Source organism: Chamaea fasciata, unplaced genomic scaffold, assembly GCF_029207755.1.
Source record: "Chamaea fasciata isolate MVZ Bird 193981 ecotype frontalis unplaced genomic scaffold, bChaFas1.0.hap1 SCAF_8, whole genome shotgun sequence".
NCBI classification, from domain to species: Eukaryota; Metazoa; Chordata; class Aves; order Passeriformes; family Sylviidae; genus Chamaea; species Chamaea fasciata.
In genome coordinates, this window is record NW_027094093.1 from 10,278,198 (window position 1) to 10,294,394 (window position 16,197).

At 41.1% G+C, this 16,197-nt stretch overlaps 1 long non-coding RNA gene across 1 annotated transcript in view; it reads left to right on the forward strand.

Annotated features, from left to right (window-relative positions):
- Positions 1-7,648, forward strand: part of LOC136292956 (uncharacterized) — a 119,213-nt gene extending 111,565 nt beyond the window's left edge. Inside the window, exons 2-4 of the long non-coding RNA XR_010722020.1 lie at positions 4,118-4,229; positions 6,469-6,855; positions 7,410-7,648. This is a non-coding gene — a long non-coding RNA (uncharacterized lncRNA). The remainder of the gene's footprint in view (positions 1-4,117; positions 4,230-6,468; positions 6,856-7,409) is intronic.
- The last annotated feature ends 8,549 nt before the right edge of the window (positions 7,649-16,197 follow it).

The following is a 16,197-nucleotide window of genomic DNA, read 5'->3' on the forward strand; positions in this document are numbered from 1 at the left end:
AGTCTCTCTCAACCTTTCCTCCATCACACTGGCTGCGCAGTTGCTCTTGGTGACCCCAAACCAGCCCTGAGTCCAGGCACTCGCATTTGGCTGGTGCCAGCTCTCCGGCTGTGCAGGTGGGTGAAATGAGGTCCCAGGCTGCTCTGGGTACTGCTGCAGTAACCTTCCTGCTGGCACTTTTGTGTCCTTGCTGGTACCTTGCCATGGCAGAAATAGGAAAGCTGCTCTCGAGGGCGCAATATAAGAGTCAAAAGGTATGAGGGGCCATGAGAAACCACTTGCTCAGTGTGTATTTGAACTCACAGAATACCTGGAACACCTCTCTTCTGCAGGGAAAGGCATTTTCTTAGTGCAAATACCTGCCTTCATCCATGAAGACTTGAAAACAGCATGTTGAGGGTAATTTGCTGCTAGCGGTATATTTAAAACACTTAAACCAGCCCTGCGAGGCAGGAAAGTCTCCAGGATGGCATGGGGAAGGAAATTTGGGTTCAGCCAGCAGAAGTTTGGGGAATCCTCCACGGAGTCATCAGAAATCACTGACAAGTATTCCAGGTGCTTTCCGCACCCTTAACTGTGAGCACAGGAATAACAGAGCAAAGCAAGGAAAGGCCAGCCCAAGTCTCAAACCCAAAGTGAGGGAGAAACCAAGTTTGTGGTGACCCTTACAGCCCACTCTGATGTTTTTTCTCAGTTTAAAATTTGCTTGTATGATCTTTCTGTGCAGAAAAATTTGGCACAGCTACATTCAGCCCCTGCCAAATTTGTGTGCCTTGTTCATCTCGTTGTTTTTCTCAACATAATCACTGTAATTTAATTTAACACGATTAAAAAAAGAAATCAAGCCAAAACATTCAGATTTTAAATACTCTGTTGTTTTTTTTTCCCAGTGAATCAACATCCTAGAGTAAAACACCAATATTCCACTTTTACCACTGTATTTATACACTTGATATCACTTGCCAATTCTTTCTGTAAAAATTAATTTAATCTAATTTCTTGGAAAATTGTTAATTCATTTTAATTAATTCAGTCCTCTTCAGAGTTTAATTCTCTCCCTTTATTTGTGTGTTTCTTACAGTCGCTGCATCCAATTTCACTATTGCTGTAAAGCTATGACTCACATTTATGTCATAAGATACAGAATGGAAAGAAACTCGTGAGCCTCATTTACTTTGACTCAAGTTATGTTTCTGATTCTCAGTGTCAAAAGTGCAGCAGAACTTGTTATTTCTGCTCAAGACATGAGAAATATTAATAAACCAGATAAAGGGGACTACACTGGAAAATGTGAATTAAAAAAAAAAAAAATCAAAATGAAAAGCTGAAACCCAGTCCATGAAAATGAAAGGAAAGAATCCTGAATTTTTTATCAGAACTGTATTTGGTCTGCATATTTGAATGTATTTGTCATGCCTTATATAGACAAAGAACAAACATAAATCAGGTGATTTTTATTATTTTTTTTCAGATTAAGGCAAGAAAAAAACAAAAAAGAAGACATAAAGAGCTCATTTTTTTCTTTATTACTGTGTAGTTTTTGACTTTGATGGACTGACTTCAAAGACTACATTTTTTCCAGCACGAGAGTAACATCAGACTCAAACTCTTCACACACAAAACCTCTGGTTGAGTCAGAAAAACATTTTCCATCTCAAACTTTTTACTTTGTAAAAGGAAATCTCAAGTGTCTTCTCCTAATACTCCTCATGAATTTCAATATTTTAAAGTTACAATAAAGAAAACTCCATGTGCAAAATCTAATAGAGGTCAAAGGATGGAAATTCTGCAGGAAGGTTAAAGTGAGAAAACCAGTCAGAAAATTGTAGAAAATCCTCTCTTACAAATGAAAAATTAAGATTTCTCTCTCAGATTTGGGGGTGGTTTGTGGTTTTTTCAAAAGAATCTCTGAGGGGAAAAAACCACCTCAGTCCCAGTAGTTGGGCTCTAGATTGAGAATTACCCAGCTGTTCCCAGAAGTCCTCACTGCATAAATTTTGCTTCGTAGTCAAATCACTCAGTCACACAATTTCCTGCTCTTCAGATTAAAATGGCTCTGATGCCCATCTTCTTTTCTGAGAAATCATTTGGTTTCCTTTCACAAGCATAGTACTGGGGTTTTGCAGTGGTGATTGTCATTGTTTTTTCTGCAAGGTTTTTTGGTTAGGAAAGACAAATTCATCAGTTTTGACTTAAGTCTGCTCACTGCTTAACATAACGTACTATGCAAAACTTACATTAGAAATAGAGATAAAAGTGGTAGGACACCATAATTTTAACCAGAGTTTCTATGATCTATACATTTAAAGACTGAAAAATGTTCTTAAATGCAATTGCCTATTTTGCAGAGAACACTTTCTACAATTTTTTCTCTATTCAGTCAGTAATTAAAGTAAAAGAGGTGGTTTCAGCATTGAGGTAGTTTATTAACTACCCATTTAATTCTGTGGTTTGATGATTAGGTGGTCTTCAAAAAAGCATAAATTCTGATTCTATATCTGGGCATTGAAGGAGAGCGGAGGAAGAGTAAGCCTTGGCTAATTTTGTTAGTGTAACTCTGTAAAACAATTACTCAAGTGAAACATTTTCATCAAGAATGGGCCACCTTAGTATTCAGGCTCCAAAATCATATTTGATGCTCTTTGAAGTAAATAACAGAAATTTCCTGTTGGACTAAGTATGTCACTTATTTTTTTGGTTTTGCTTGGGAGGGAGGAGGCAAACTCTGAACAAGTAGAATAAGGAGGAAAACATAAATCAAGCACCTGATAAATGTCTCTTTTTTGCACAAAGTTCCAGAAAGAGGCCGACTTGCAAACAGGGAGATGGTAAATTATTTATGGCACTTTGTTTCTGTAGATGCAAAACAGAAATGAATTCTTGTACAAAGGCTGAATGTGGATTATGGGACAGCAGACAGAAAAATCAGTCCATGGGACATATAGGCCTTGCCAGAAAGAGACTCCAATCTGATCCATCCAATTGTTACTTCAAAATGTTCTTATCTGAGCCTGGCTCTGTCAGACCTGGTGCAGAATCTGCAGTTCCAGAAGGATGTATAGCACTTGTTCACTGAGGAAGATTGGCACTCAAATGTGGTGGCAGCTCTTTATAAATTGCAGTGGTAGGTGGCAGAGCACTCCATAGGAAAATTAAGAGTTTTTATTTTTAGAAAGGTGGAATAGCAGTGTGCCAAGACACATCACGAAGCAAACAGAAGTGGGCTGGAAGAATAGAGAAGATAAACAAGCTGTGCAGGACAAGTGGATAAGATTAGAGAATTAGAGCAACATTTCTGACTCAGGTGTGAACCTAAAAGTGTGTGATTTAACTGGTGTTTATCTATCCCGAACAACTGAGAAAGTATAAATAGATTTGCTGAAGGAAAGAAAAATCGAACTTCTGTCGCTGGAAACCCTTTAAGTCTCAGTGTGTTTGGGTTTCTGAAGCTTTCTGGCAGGCAGAGCATGGTTGGGACTTATGACTGCCAACTCCACATCTGAACCTTATCAGCATTTCCTTATTAGAGTCTGGGAAATGGCCAGGCATGGGGAGCTGATGGGAGAGGCTGGGTCTTGGGGCACCAAGCAGCTTTGTATGGGAAAGCCCACCCCAAAGAAACAGTTTTTTATAGGAAAAAACCTGCCCACCCAACAACGTTTTGTGCCTAGATGCAGCCAGCCATGTCCCAGAGTGGTTATTTTCCCATCTCCTCATCTTTCCATTTTGTAGTGGGGGATGGCAAAGTACAGAGAGATGCCAAAAAAAGTCCAGGTGAGTCAGAAATAAAGAACAAAAAAAGGACTCAAACACCTTCCAGGCAAGATGTGTCCATTTATCATAAGCATGGCACCAAGCAGACCTCTCCCTTTCACCCCAGAAGAGTGGCTGTCCTACATTTATCTCTGATGCAGCTCTCTGGTGTCACCTTGGCTTGTCAGGAGCACTCAGCCCCCTGGGAGGTTTCCCACGTGTGTGCTCAGGGTGGGAGCTGCAGTCCTCAGACTTGTGGAAAGATTACTATATTTGTGGTGTCTTTGGGCTGTAAGAGGATCATTAGCTCCCCAGTGATCTTTAATGTTCATCGTTCTCATTTCAATTGATTTCCTAAATACAGGTTGCCCTGGAACTGGAGCATTTTGTGTCTCTGAGGAGCTGGATACACAGTTTTTCCTTCTGTCACCAAGGCAAGAGGAAATGCTTGGTCAATGAGAACTGCTGAAGGAAAGGTGACTATGATGCTTTCTTGTTTTGTGAAAGTATTCCTTTTTAATTCTGTCAAAACAGCTTGAATGAGAATGGTGGGATTTTTTCCTGCATTTCTCACAGATGCAAAATATCCTCTGCACTGCTGACTCCTCATACCTTTGTAACTTTCTCATTACTTCTTACCAGAGTTCCTGCCAGATGTGTAAATCAAAAGTGTATCAGACAGCTTATAAAAGCTCTGGGACTTTCTGCTTTTTTCATGCTTTTTTCTTATCCTCTTTCTTTCATTGCACCTTTCTAAATGCAGCCCACTGATATGTGCCCATCAGTGGCTTTTGTCTTTTACAGAAGACATTATGATTCCATGGGAAAAAAAAAAAATTAAAGATTGCTTTTATAAATTTTCAAAGATAGGGAAAAACACAAGAAACATATAAAAGCATTAAATTTAGCAGCTTGGGAATGGGTGAAGCAGGAGGTTCCAGTCTGAGCTCTTTTGGCTTTGGGGAAAGGTCATTTGAAAAGGATTCCTTAATAGAAAAACCAGTTAAATAGAGAAATGTGTGTTTTCCAGTTCAGGTATTTATATGAGATTTTACTCAAAAATCCTGATGTGCATCTGCTTTCCTCTCCACCCTTACACTTTCTGATCATCTTCCTGTGGAAACTGCTGGATTTCATTTGCCACATGAAGAGGAATCTTTACCTTCCCTAGCAAATTAACATCAGTTTGTGAAGAGGCTAATTTTTGGCTTTTGTTTGATGACACGATATTAAACCTCAATGGAAAGTGTTGGCCAGCCAACCTCTTTATTTCCTTGGATGGGTCTTGCCTATAAAGTGAGGAAGATGTCTTCCGAAGACATCATCTTGCGTAATATGTTAGGGAAAATGGGAATTTGGATAAACCCTTCCCAGCTTGTCATGGTATCAGAAAAGACAAGCTGAATTGATCCATAGCAGGTTTTACATTCTAAGTGAAGCAAATTAACATCTAGAAAGATTAGAGGAAATAAAAGGTTAGAGGAAATAAAACCTTGTATAATAGCACTACAATTTATTCCCTGAAATGGCCGATATGGATTTCATTTATGGGTATTTACTAGTTTAAAACCTCCTGAAAAGGGGAAATACCTCTGAAATCAGTGTTTTAATTTTCTGTCCTTTTCCTGAAAGCTTTTTATTTAATAAACTACATTTGTAACAACATTAGTGAGTTTAACTTGTAAGCCTAAATACTTACTTTAGTCAGACAAATAAACTAACCTCCAACCAGACATAGCCTATTATGTCTGAGAGGATTTTCTCCTGTTAATTGAAAATGAACTGGAACTAAGCTAAATTGCTTGAATGTTTAATCTCTCCTTGCTACACTAGGGTTACTAGCGGGTGCAAGCACAAACACATTTCTAAACAGAAATAACAAGCTATTTAGTGTTTCAGCTCTGGTAGGTGCTGAGAAGGGCAGTGACCTGTAATACCAGTAAGAGTATGAGCATTTCCAAGTCTCAGGCATTTCTGCTAAAAGACAGCTTCTCAAAGCTTACATTTGTTTGTGGCTGAGGGAAATACTAAAGAAACATCTTGCAAGAAAGCTGCTTTCCTTCGTCATTAATGCAGAGAGGATTTAATCTTCAGAAAATTGAACTAGTTTGCAAGCAGGAAAATACCGAAGTTATTTTAAGGATCAAGCAGCAGGATAGACTGGATCCCCTGTCCTGAGGGAAAATTGCAGTAGTTGCAGCTGCTAATCCTCCAGGCATGTGGTCCCTGTGTTGTCAGGGATGTGCAGCATGTTCAGGCTGGTCCTGCAGATAAATTATGTGGGGGAAATTACTGTAGGAGACTGAAAGGGAGAAATTGTCCTGCATCCCCGGGGAACTTCTCAGCACAGAGAAGGCGGGAGAGGTCTTTCAGAGGAGAAAAGGTGTGTCTGGCAGGTGGATGGTGGTTAGGCCCTGCCCTCGGGAGCAGAGAGGTTGGGAGCTGTGTCCAGCAGAAGCTGCTGTCCAGTGAGGAGGAGAGCTGGGGAGGAGCTGATGTCTCCATCCCAGTGAGGAAGGGCATACATGTCCACTGGAAACATTAACTAAAATCAGCCCTGCACTTACACAGAGAAGAGCCAGCAGCTCTTTAAGTCATTCTCTAAAAAACACACCAAACACTCCTCCTAGTCTCATTATTTTCACTGACAGGCAGTTCCTCCTGTCTTGCAGCACTTCTCAGCCCCTTTTTAACGTTCCCTTTTCTATCCTTTAGGTACAGGTGCTGTTTTCGCTCCACTGCCACAATTAAAATCACCTAGATGGAGGCAGTACAAAGGTGCTCTTTGCTCTCTTGCCCCTCGAAGCACAGACATCAAGAACTGGATCCCCAGCCCGCTGACATCAATGGGAGCCCTTCCATTCACCTCATGAAGTCTGTGCCAGGCCAAGGAGGAACACAGATGAGAGAAGGCAATTTGGCTGTCACATTTTCCTTTCATCAGGAGCTTTACATGGACAAACTCTTTTTAATGTAACTTCTGCTGCTGAGTTGGAGATTTTTGTCCGTGTGAAGTGAATTTCCACTAATAACTACAGAGGTTTTCGTGCAATTCCAGGATGGGTCTGAGAATGGAGCAAAGAGTCACATGGGATGTCTGAGGTAATGGATATTTTTATTACTTTTTTTCTTCATTTGCCAGCTGAACTGGAGGGAGAGAAGTAAAACCAGTTTGGAGAACAGCAAGTGGAAAATGAAGGCAATGTTAGCATGACGATTGAGCTCCAAGCAGCATCCCTGTGCCGTGGCACACAGCCGTGGGGCTGGAGTGGTGGCAGAGGGCTGAGGGATGGCATTCAGGTGGCAGCTAAAGCACCAATGTCATTGTGGAGACACAGGCAGCCTCAGCACAGGGAAATGAGCATCATTTTGGTGCCTGGGTGGGACTGGAAAGAGGATCCAGCTTTCAGTCCCCAGGTTTTCAGGTTGTGTAGAAATGGCTGCACTCATCACGACCACCTCATTCCTGGCAGAAATCATTCTGGCAGAAAGAGAACTTAGCAGAGCTAGAGACTGGGTAAGGGCATAGATATGGTCTTCTCAAGTGGCCATAGAGTTTTCACTTAGAAGATGTAATATTTTAAAAAACATGAATTTCTCTTTAAATATCAAACAATCTTCAAAATAATGGATTGGTACTTTCTTCATTGGAACAGGAGCCAAAACACTGTTCTAAGGGTGGGACTCTTGAGCTATCAGCTTTCTAAGGAGGAAATGTACTGAGTGACACGTAAGATAAAGAATGATGATTTTTCTCATTCCTTTAATCGAATGTCGGCATGGCAATGGTTGGAAATTCAGGTGAAAGGCTCACATTAAATAACCTTGCCACCTTTTTCCGGTAGCACCTCAGATATCTTAATATTTGGAGCGTCATCCAGAAGTCGGGTTAATTTTGACAAGGCCATGTCCCTGGGATGCTTGGGATCACAGTCAGCCTGTAGCAGCTTAATGCATTGTCAGAGAGGTGTGTGAGAGATGGCCAGAGAGCCATCTGCTCCCTAGGATGACCTCCAGAGTCAGTGCAATGGAGAAAGAAGGCTGTGCCCACATCCCACACACCAGCCTGGCCAAAAGCCAGTGATGAAAGTGGAGGATTTTTCTTTTTCATGCATGTACAGGTAGGATACAAATCACAAAATAAATATGGGGTTTTTTTGTACTGAGTATGCCTGACAACAAACCCATGTATATTTAACTCCTTCAGGTTATTGTCTCCAGTAGAGGTAAGAGCTAATTTGCACCACTGAGACGCCCACTGATTCTATCAAAGTTCAGAAAATTTCTTTGAAAAATTGTGGAGTCTGAGAGAAAACCAAAAATAAGGAATATAAAGTTATTTTAGACAGAAATTAATAAACTGTATTTAGCCCTTTTTTGCTTAACTTGCAAAAATTACACCTTCCTGTAGGTCTACTCTAAGTTACATGTTCTCCCTATCAAAAATCCTTGGAAACTGACTGCCTGAATGTTGGATGCTGAGCCCTGCTGCTCATTGGACAGCAGAGAGTGATACCAGCCCAGAGACTGGAACAAGGCACAGACTGGGGCTGCAGCAAAAGGTTTTTCCCCGCTCTCTTGCCCCCAAACCCCATGAAATTCTGAATGCGTCCACATGGCTATTCAAGTACACCAAATGCTAACGGAAAGATATTATTGTTCTCTCTCACATTTCCCATGCCAATAATTGTTGCCTCTTGGTCAAGTTATTGTTGGCAGAGCACCCTTTTTTTTTTTTTTTTTTTTTTTTTTTTTTTTTTTTTACCCTTAGACTGGAAAACCATAGCAGTGTTTGATGGCATCTAAAATTTTAAAGGTAATCTTTTTTTCTGGACTCAGTGTGGTGTTAAATCCAGTATTTGAAAGTGCTTTTTTGTTGTTGTTGTAATACCTGAGCTATTTTAACTCATAGTCCCAACTCATAATTGCATCAGCTTCCATTGCTGATAGGCTGAAGAAAACGAATCCTCAGTTTGGCATACAGGTTGTCACTAAACAAAATATCTGTTTAGCAAACCATCAGAATTTGTGGATGAGAGGAAGCAGATGTATCATTAAGCACTAAATGGGAATATCATTGACAGTAGATGTCATGTTTCATTTTGATAAACTGCAAAAAAACATGTGAAGGATGCAGCCCTGTGTATCCACTGTTGAAAGCAGTATTTTGAAAGGTAACATTATGATACTCTGCTGGGCTGGAAAAGCTAAGATTTATTAGAGAATATGATATATGGCCCAAGCATTACCATAAAAGATAATGAAATGTGATCTGATATATGAGCTGGTATCCCACATAAAACACTCAGAGAAAAGAAGCTATAACAAATGCAATCCTCACTTTGTAGAAAAGGCACACGTGGAGTGCAGGGGCTTGACTGGGACCAACCAATTGTACTTAGCTGTTTGTGGACTTTGGGATGCTGTAGCCCAAACTTTCTTCATGAACACTGTCTGTCCTTGTAGCTGAAGAGCATTGTTACTGCCATTTTTTCATAGTTTGTAATGATCAAATTCATATTAATATAAATAAGAAGAGACAGTGAAACAGTCTTGAAATGGTTCTGTTGGGGAAAAAAAATCCTGCTATTTACCTGTCATAGTCCAGCCACTGTCTCTTGAATGACAATTCACTGCTTTTAATACATGCATATCTTTCACCTCTCCCTCATTTTGAACATTTTCCCTCCTTTCTTCTTTCTCCCCTTCCAATTTAATCTCATTTCTGATGTCAGTCTGCATAGAATGCTCATCTTCAAAATCACAAGTTAGTTGAAAAGAAATACTTGGAAATGACATGCTTCTTGGGGATGTTCTAATTCCTTTTACTGCAGTCACTTTTGTTAAGACTCTTTGGTTCAGACTTCCCCAAAATATTTCTCAACAGCTATATTTTTCTTTCTCTTTCTGGAATCCCTGTCTAGGTATTATAACCTATTATGCCTTTTCTTTGGGTATTTACACTGTTCCCTTTATTATCCATCTGAAATATGTAATATGTATGAAGCAAGTGCAAATCAAACTACATTACCATCAGAATTAATAGTAAAGCTCCTTCTGTGGTGGCTGATGATCTACTGCTGGAAAGGCACAGAAAGACACCGCTAAAGTGTGGCACAGGGATGGGTTATGGTTTGCCAGTGTAATTTTGTGTGAATTGACTGTCCCATTTGCTACTCCATAGAAACAGGGTGAATTCAGGCAAGAGCACTGAGGCTCTTCTGAAACGTTAGGATGATACTCATTATTAAGACCGGAGCAAATATTTATGATTTGTCACTGCAACTCTGGAAAAAACAAGGATTTATTTGAGAAGTACCAAGTACCAGCAAGTTTTTACTTTACAGAAGAGGCCATACTCTCCATCTGCTGAAACGTAGCAGTGCAGTGTCAGAAAGCAAACTGACAGGCATGGAAGCAGGAGACCATCTCTTCTCATATATATTATATGATCAAGGGAGATTCCAGGAGGAAAACAAGGGCACTGAAATGAGGCACTTTTGCCCACCACAGCTGGATTTTTTATGGAAGGCTATTAGAAGAGTGAGGGGAACTGGTAGCTGTACCTGCAGCCCTGTAATATGGCAGGTTTCCAGATGGGAGCACATCTTCCAAAAGTGAATCAGCCTTGAGGAGAAAAGGCACTGGTCAGTGAAACTAGTGTATCAACAACAACTTCCTGGGGTGGTGAGTGTTATCTGAAGCTGTTGGGATTTACCAGCTTGCCTGTGGAGCTGGGAGAGCTGGACTAGCTGTGCTGATGCTCCTAGCACACAGCAGAGGCTGAGCAGAGGAGTGGGTGCTGGCTCAGTGCTGCCCTGAACTGCACCTGCAAGGCAGCCACAGCCCCTGCCTGGCAACACCCCTGTGTGGAAACAGAAATCACTGATTTTTTTTCAATGCCTAATGGCCCTAGCTGATAAAAACTGCTGCCAGAGTGACCCAGAAGACAGTGGTGAGGACAAGCGTGATTGTTATGGATGGTTTGTACGTGCAGAATGAGAGATGTGGCTCACTTTTACTCATTATGCCAAAAACTACTGGGTCCAGTCTGTGAGCCAACTCCCTTTGTGCCCTCAATGCCCTCTGAAGCTCACAACACAATTAACGATAAATGAACAGCTATCAAATTAATTTCATGAGAGCAATCAGAGATCGATAGCAGTACAGTGCAAGTGTTAAACAGTTAACTGCACGTGACTAATTGTGATCAAAACATGGAGTGGATTTGTTCTGCTGACATTTACAAATGGTTAAGCCTTCATTTTCATAGTTTATGATGTCAGATGGATCCCTTGGGAAAGTATTTTCCTTCCAAATGATGTCTCTAATTCTGTGCTGAGTGCAATTTACCAACAATTGCAGTGCTTCAAAGCATACAGTAGGCTCCCTTATTTCTGTATCAAGCAACTTGACATTTAAGATAATTTGTTAACTGTAGGAAAAATATATAAACAATGCAATTTTCTTGTAAACAGTTGCCATGTACGACACACAGTATAATTGGTAACCTCTGTCGAAATAATGAACAACGAGAGAGACTTGTGAATGTGGGTGGACAAAAGGAAAAGCACTACCTTAGGCTGCATCTGCACTGAGTGTGCTCAGCTGGAGAAGTAAAACGAGCTACAAAGCCTGCTGCTAGAAAAAGTGTTTTTTAGAGAGGAAAAATATCCCACATTTTTCCTGAGGATTCTTCATATTCCTTCTGCTGGTGAGGCTGTTGGGCACATGTCCCTGTCAGGTGGTAACAGCAGCAGTGCTGGCGTTCTGTAGTACAGCTATTTGGGACTCAGACCTCTGCTTTCATGGGAAATACTGGTACAAAATAACCATTTCTGAATATCAAAATTATTTACTGTCCACTGCAGCTGATCAGTGCTAGAGCCCTGCCAGTTTCGCAGTGATGGAGGGCAGCAGAGCTTGGGTCTTCCTTCCCAGGAGATCAGCATGGAGGGGCCTTAGTTAGGTTCTCAGCAGCTCAGTCTGCTTTTTGTGTGCATTTGTGCTGTTGGAAGAGAAAGAACCCCCTTGTTTCCGGTGACCAAATGTATTCCGGTGACCAAATGTATAAGGATACAACCTATGCTTCTTAGTGAAGCTGTTCTCACATGCATGGTAAGCTGTACTACACTGTAGACCAGCTCACAAAAGCTTTGGTCAAAGAGAAAATATGCAATCACTAAAAGCAACGTGTTCAAAGAATCTGTTAGGGGTGTATAGTGGTAGGATTCTTCCTTAGCAAGAGTTTGGAGAATAAATCACAGTTTTAAAAAATTGCTGGATGCTTCATAAGCTGCACTGCTACAGCACAGATTCATTAACTTGCTGCAATCATCAGTACTCTGAGCTCTGGCTCCTGGGTAAGCTGCTGAGAGAGGAGAAAGAGGATTTATTCCTGGAGGCACATTGTTCTGAGTGCATCCTTCGTCTGTCCAGTGAAAAGATTCATTTTCCTCTCCTATTCATGTTGCTTTCTTGCAGGACTGCCTTTTGTGGAGCACCTCTCTGTGCAGGCTGAGGCCTCTCCATGGCGATAACCAGGCTGCCAAAAGCCTTCCCCATTCACGTGCCCTCCCTTATGATAGCAGCTCCCCTTTGTGGATGCTTTTGTCCTCTTCTGTGTCTCTGGACTCAAAATCAAATGCTCTGTTTCTCCTGATTCACAGTGGTGGAAACCCGCCTTTTACAGAAAAGATCTGTATCTCTGGTTCCATGAGTTATCTGCTTCCGCACCACGGCCGTCATTCCAAGTTTATATTGTGAATCCTGCCTCTATTCAAATCCTGCTTACAGTATATTTAGAGGTACATGAAACATTTGCAAGCACCTCATCTTTATTTTAAAAGAAAATAAAATTTCATTCCCTCCTCCAACGCAGTGTTTTAGGGGAATAAGGTTTTATGTACTCCTTGTGCATAGTAACAGTGTTGCTAGGGGGCCAGTATCTCTGCAGAGCCTCCTTCAGCTGAGGTTTCATCTTAACATTTCTCAATGCATTCAGTGAGAATGAAGAAGAGCACAGGAAAAAGAAAAACCAGCCCACTCCACCCCCCCCAATTATTCACGTCACTTTAAACCTTCTACAGATTCAAAGGTATTGGTAAAAAGGCCTTTGCTCTCCTCTCACTTAGACATGATGCACACCAGCTTTGTGGTGAAGTAAGTGAAATCAGACCACTATTTTGTCTTAAAAATATGTGCAAGTGGTGTTTTTGTCTTCATGATCGAGCTTAATTACCAAGTGGAAAATACTTATTTAGCAGAGGGAGCAGTAACGAAATAAGTGGTTTTGAATGATAGAAGTTGGCGGTGTTTGGATTTATTTTCCTTCTGTCTGAGCTGAGATTTTGTAGAAATTGGGTCACTCACAAGTGACCAAGATACACCATGTGAGGTCCCATCCAACCAATCAGCACTCCACAGGCTTAAATATGTGCTCACCTTCAAATACCCAAGGGTGTGTGTAAAAACAAACTTTTATGTATCCAACATATAAGTGTTGGCAGAGTGACAACTCAGTCACTACCCTCAGGGAGAAACAAGTGATTGCACTGAGCAGTTTTATTTACAAAGTCAACCAGATTTAATTTCATTTTTAACCCCCTCAGAAGTATTATGACTACTCTTTTAAACAATGAAGGTCTGGTCTTCAGGCATGTAAAATGAGCATGGGAATCAGACACTGGCCAGGGCCTGCTATTTACAGCAAAGAAAGGGAAGGACGGGGAAACCTGCATCCTCACATTGGCTCTTGAAGGCCATGTGATGTTCCTACAGCAGGAGCTTTACCTGTTTAAGCTGAAAAACGTCAGTGTTATTTTCAGCAAAATCCTGACTGCATCTCAACAGAGATACAATCTAGTTCAACCAAGGTAATTTTCAAAATACAGTCACAACATAAGATTTACTCTTTCGTTTAATTGGTTTAGTAGAAGATAAGATGCTGTTGCTCATAAGCACGTTGTTGTTTTGTTTTTCTTTAAAAATCCATTAACTTCTGTGCAGGTCTTTAAATATTTATAATATTTAAATAATCTTTTAAAGCATCCCCAGAGAAGACATTGACTCTTTTATTTAAATAGTTCTTATTTCTCTGGAAAGGGAATTGTTTAAGTACTCAGCCAACAAATTCTCCACTTTAATCACAATATTTTTATATGGAAATGTCTACTTTATGTAAGCAAAGAGGACTACAACAGAAAAAGTTGTTAAATTTGTGTGTAAACTGACTACTTCCATGGTGGGGATATTATGTAGTGATTCTGGATCTGGCTGTAAATTGAAGATGTTTTTAAATAAGTACCTCAGGAACTCATGCCCCTCTAAATAATTATCTTGTAAGGAAAGTTTTGCCACACAATATTTCTCATCTTCACCTTTTTTCTTCAGAGCCATCTGAAGTGTTCAGGCTGTTTGCAATACGTGTGCTGAAGAATAAGCAAAATCACCCATGAAAAAAGCCATGAAGTTTGTGGTGAAAGTCAGAACTGGAAGCAGTTCCAGAGATGAGCGATACCTCCACTTTCCACAGCACCTCTGTGCACAGCTCATGTGTTGCAAGCATGGTCCACAAAGGTATGCATTTCCAATAATTCACATTTTGTGGAGACTACCATATGCCTGACTTCTTGCAGTTGCAGGAGACACTTCTCCACAGAATATATATTCTTACCAGAGGTGCCTTGCACAACAAAAATCTGGGAGGGGAGTGAGGGAATGGGAGGATGTGGGGGATGTCCAGCAGTCTGTCTGTCTCAGATGCTTTTATTACCTGGGCCTGCTTAGCACAGGTGAATGAACAGAGGCATGTGGGCTGCATTTTTCCTTTAGCTGGCTCCTGGTTGGCTTTATTTCGTTTGCTCTTTTGTGGAACAGTTTAGGTTTCTTTGCTTGTTTGTGCTAACAGCAGAAGTGCTACGCCTCTGTGGAGTTAAGTTATATGCCAGGCTTAGGATGTCTCTTCAGAATAATTAATCATGCTTTAGAGATATGGCAAAGGCAGTCTCCAGGCTGGTGCAAGCTCAACACAGTTTTCCTGCACTTTTGGCTTGTGTGGAGCCCCTCAGCTGAAACCAATATTTCTGGGGCATATCTTGCTGTGAAGCAAATCTGCCTTTTACAGTTGAGCCTTGTTTTGCCTGCCTGCTGTATTGCCCCTGGCAGCCACGGCAATCAGGCAGCAGCAGAAATCTCCTCTCTGGGGGGAAAATAATTAACAAGAAGAAGCAGAACCATCCGTGCACATGGCTGCACCCTAAAAAGATGCTCACAAAGATGATCCATAATGGTGTTCTTAAAACAAAACAGGCACTCTCTAGCAGTAGCCAAAACCAGTGTAAGCAAAGGATATTTTCCAGTATTAGCCAAACCCTGTGGTGATAGCGGTAAACGATGCTCCATTTTTTTAATCAAGAGACAATATTCTTGCTGGCTGATTGAAGTGTTTTTTATTGGAAATAGCTTCCAAAAATAACCTGTCTTGTTAGTACTGTAAATTCTGCAGGCTAAAATCCTTTGATTCTCATTAAATTAACTAATTACTGTCTCACTGGATCGATGGATTTAGGAGCACTGACATAATCTTGCTAGGAAAGGAAAGCTGCCAAATTCCATGACTTTGCTTAAACCCATTACCCCGGTATCTGTGCACTGAAAGAAATTTATCACCATGTAATTAATGGTCTTAGTTGGTTGATTGTCATATCAAAAGGAGGCAAAGATTTAAGGTTTAAGCTAAACAAACAAACAAAAAAATGGCACCAGAAGAACTGCATATGCACTTTGCTTATTTAAGATGAGTTTTTTTACAAATATGAAAATATGTTTATGGGGAAATAACAACCCACATAAGGTTCTGCCCAGCACTGGGAGGCAGATGCTGTTCAGGGTACTCAGCAGCAGTGTTGAGCTGGCTGTGGGCAGCAAAGGCTCTGGGTGGGCTCCAGGAGCTGCTGGGGTGTTGGTGCTGTCTGGCACCTGCCAGCCATGGACAGCAGGGGTTTGCTCCTTGGCACTTGCCCCAGGGATGCCTCTGCTTGGCACAGCCAGGCCAATGTCAGGCTGAGGACCCTGTGCACCAGGACGGGGCTTAGCCAACCCGCAGGACCTTCAGCCCCACAGCTATTGCTTGTGGCACCATTAAAATTCCACTTACGTGCTTTTTTTGCCAAGCTTTGCAATGGGCTATTTAGGCTCCTGTCCTAAGCGAGAAAGAAAAAGATAGGATTTTATGGTATTAGCGAGCCAATTAATCTCTAAAACAGTTGATCCATAAGGCAGGAGGACTAAATTTTAGAAAGTTAATGGTGCAAATAGGCAAAGCCCTTTCTCAGCTGTGAGCACTGCATTCTATCCTACTCCTAGCTTAGCTGTCCGAGTGGGTTTATTATGTTTGCTCAGCTTTAATCTATACATGTTTTAACATACTCTAAGCTGTTTTTA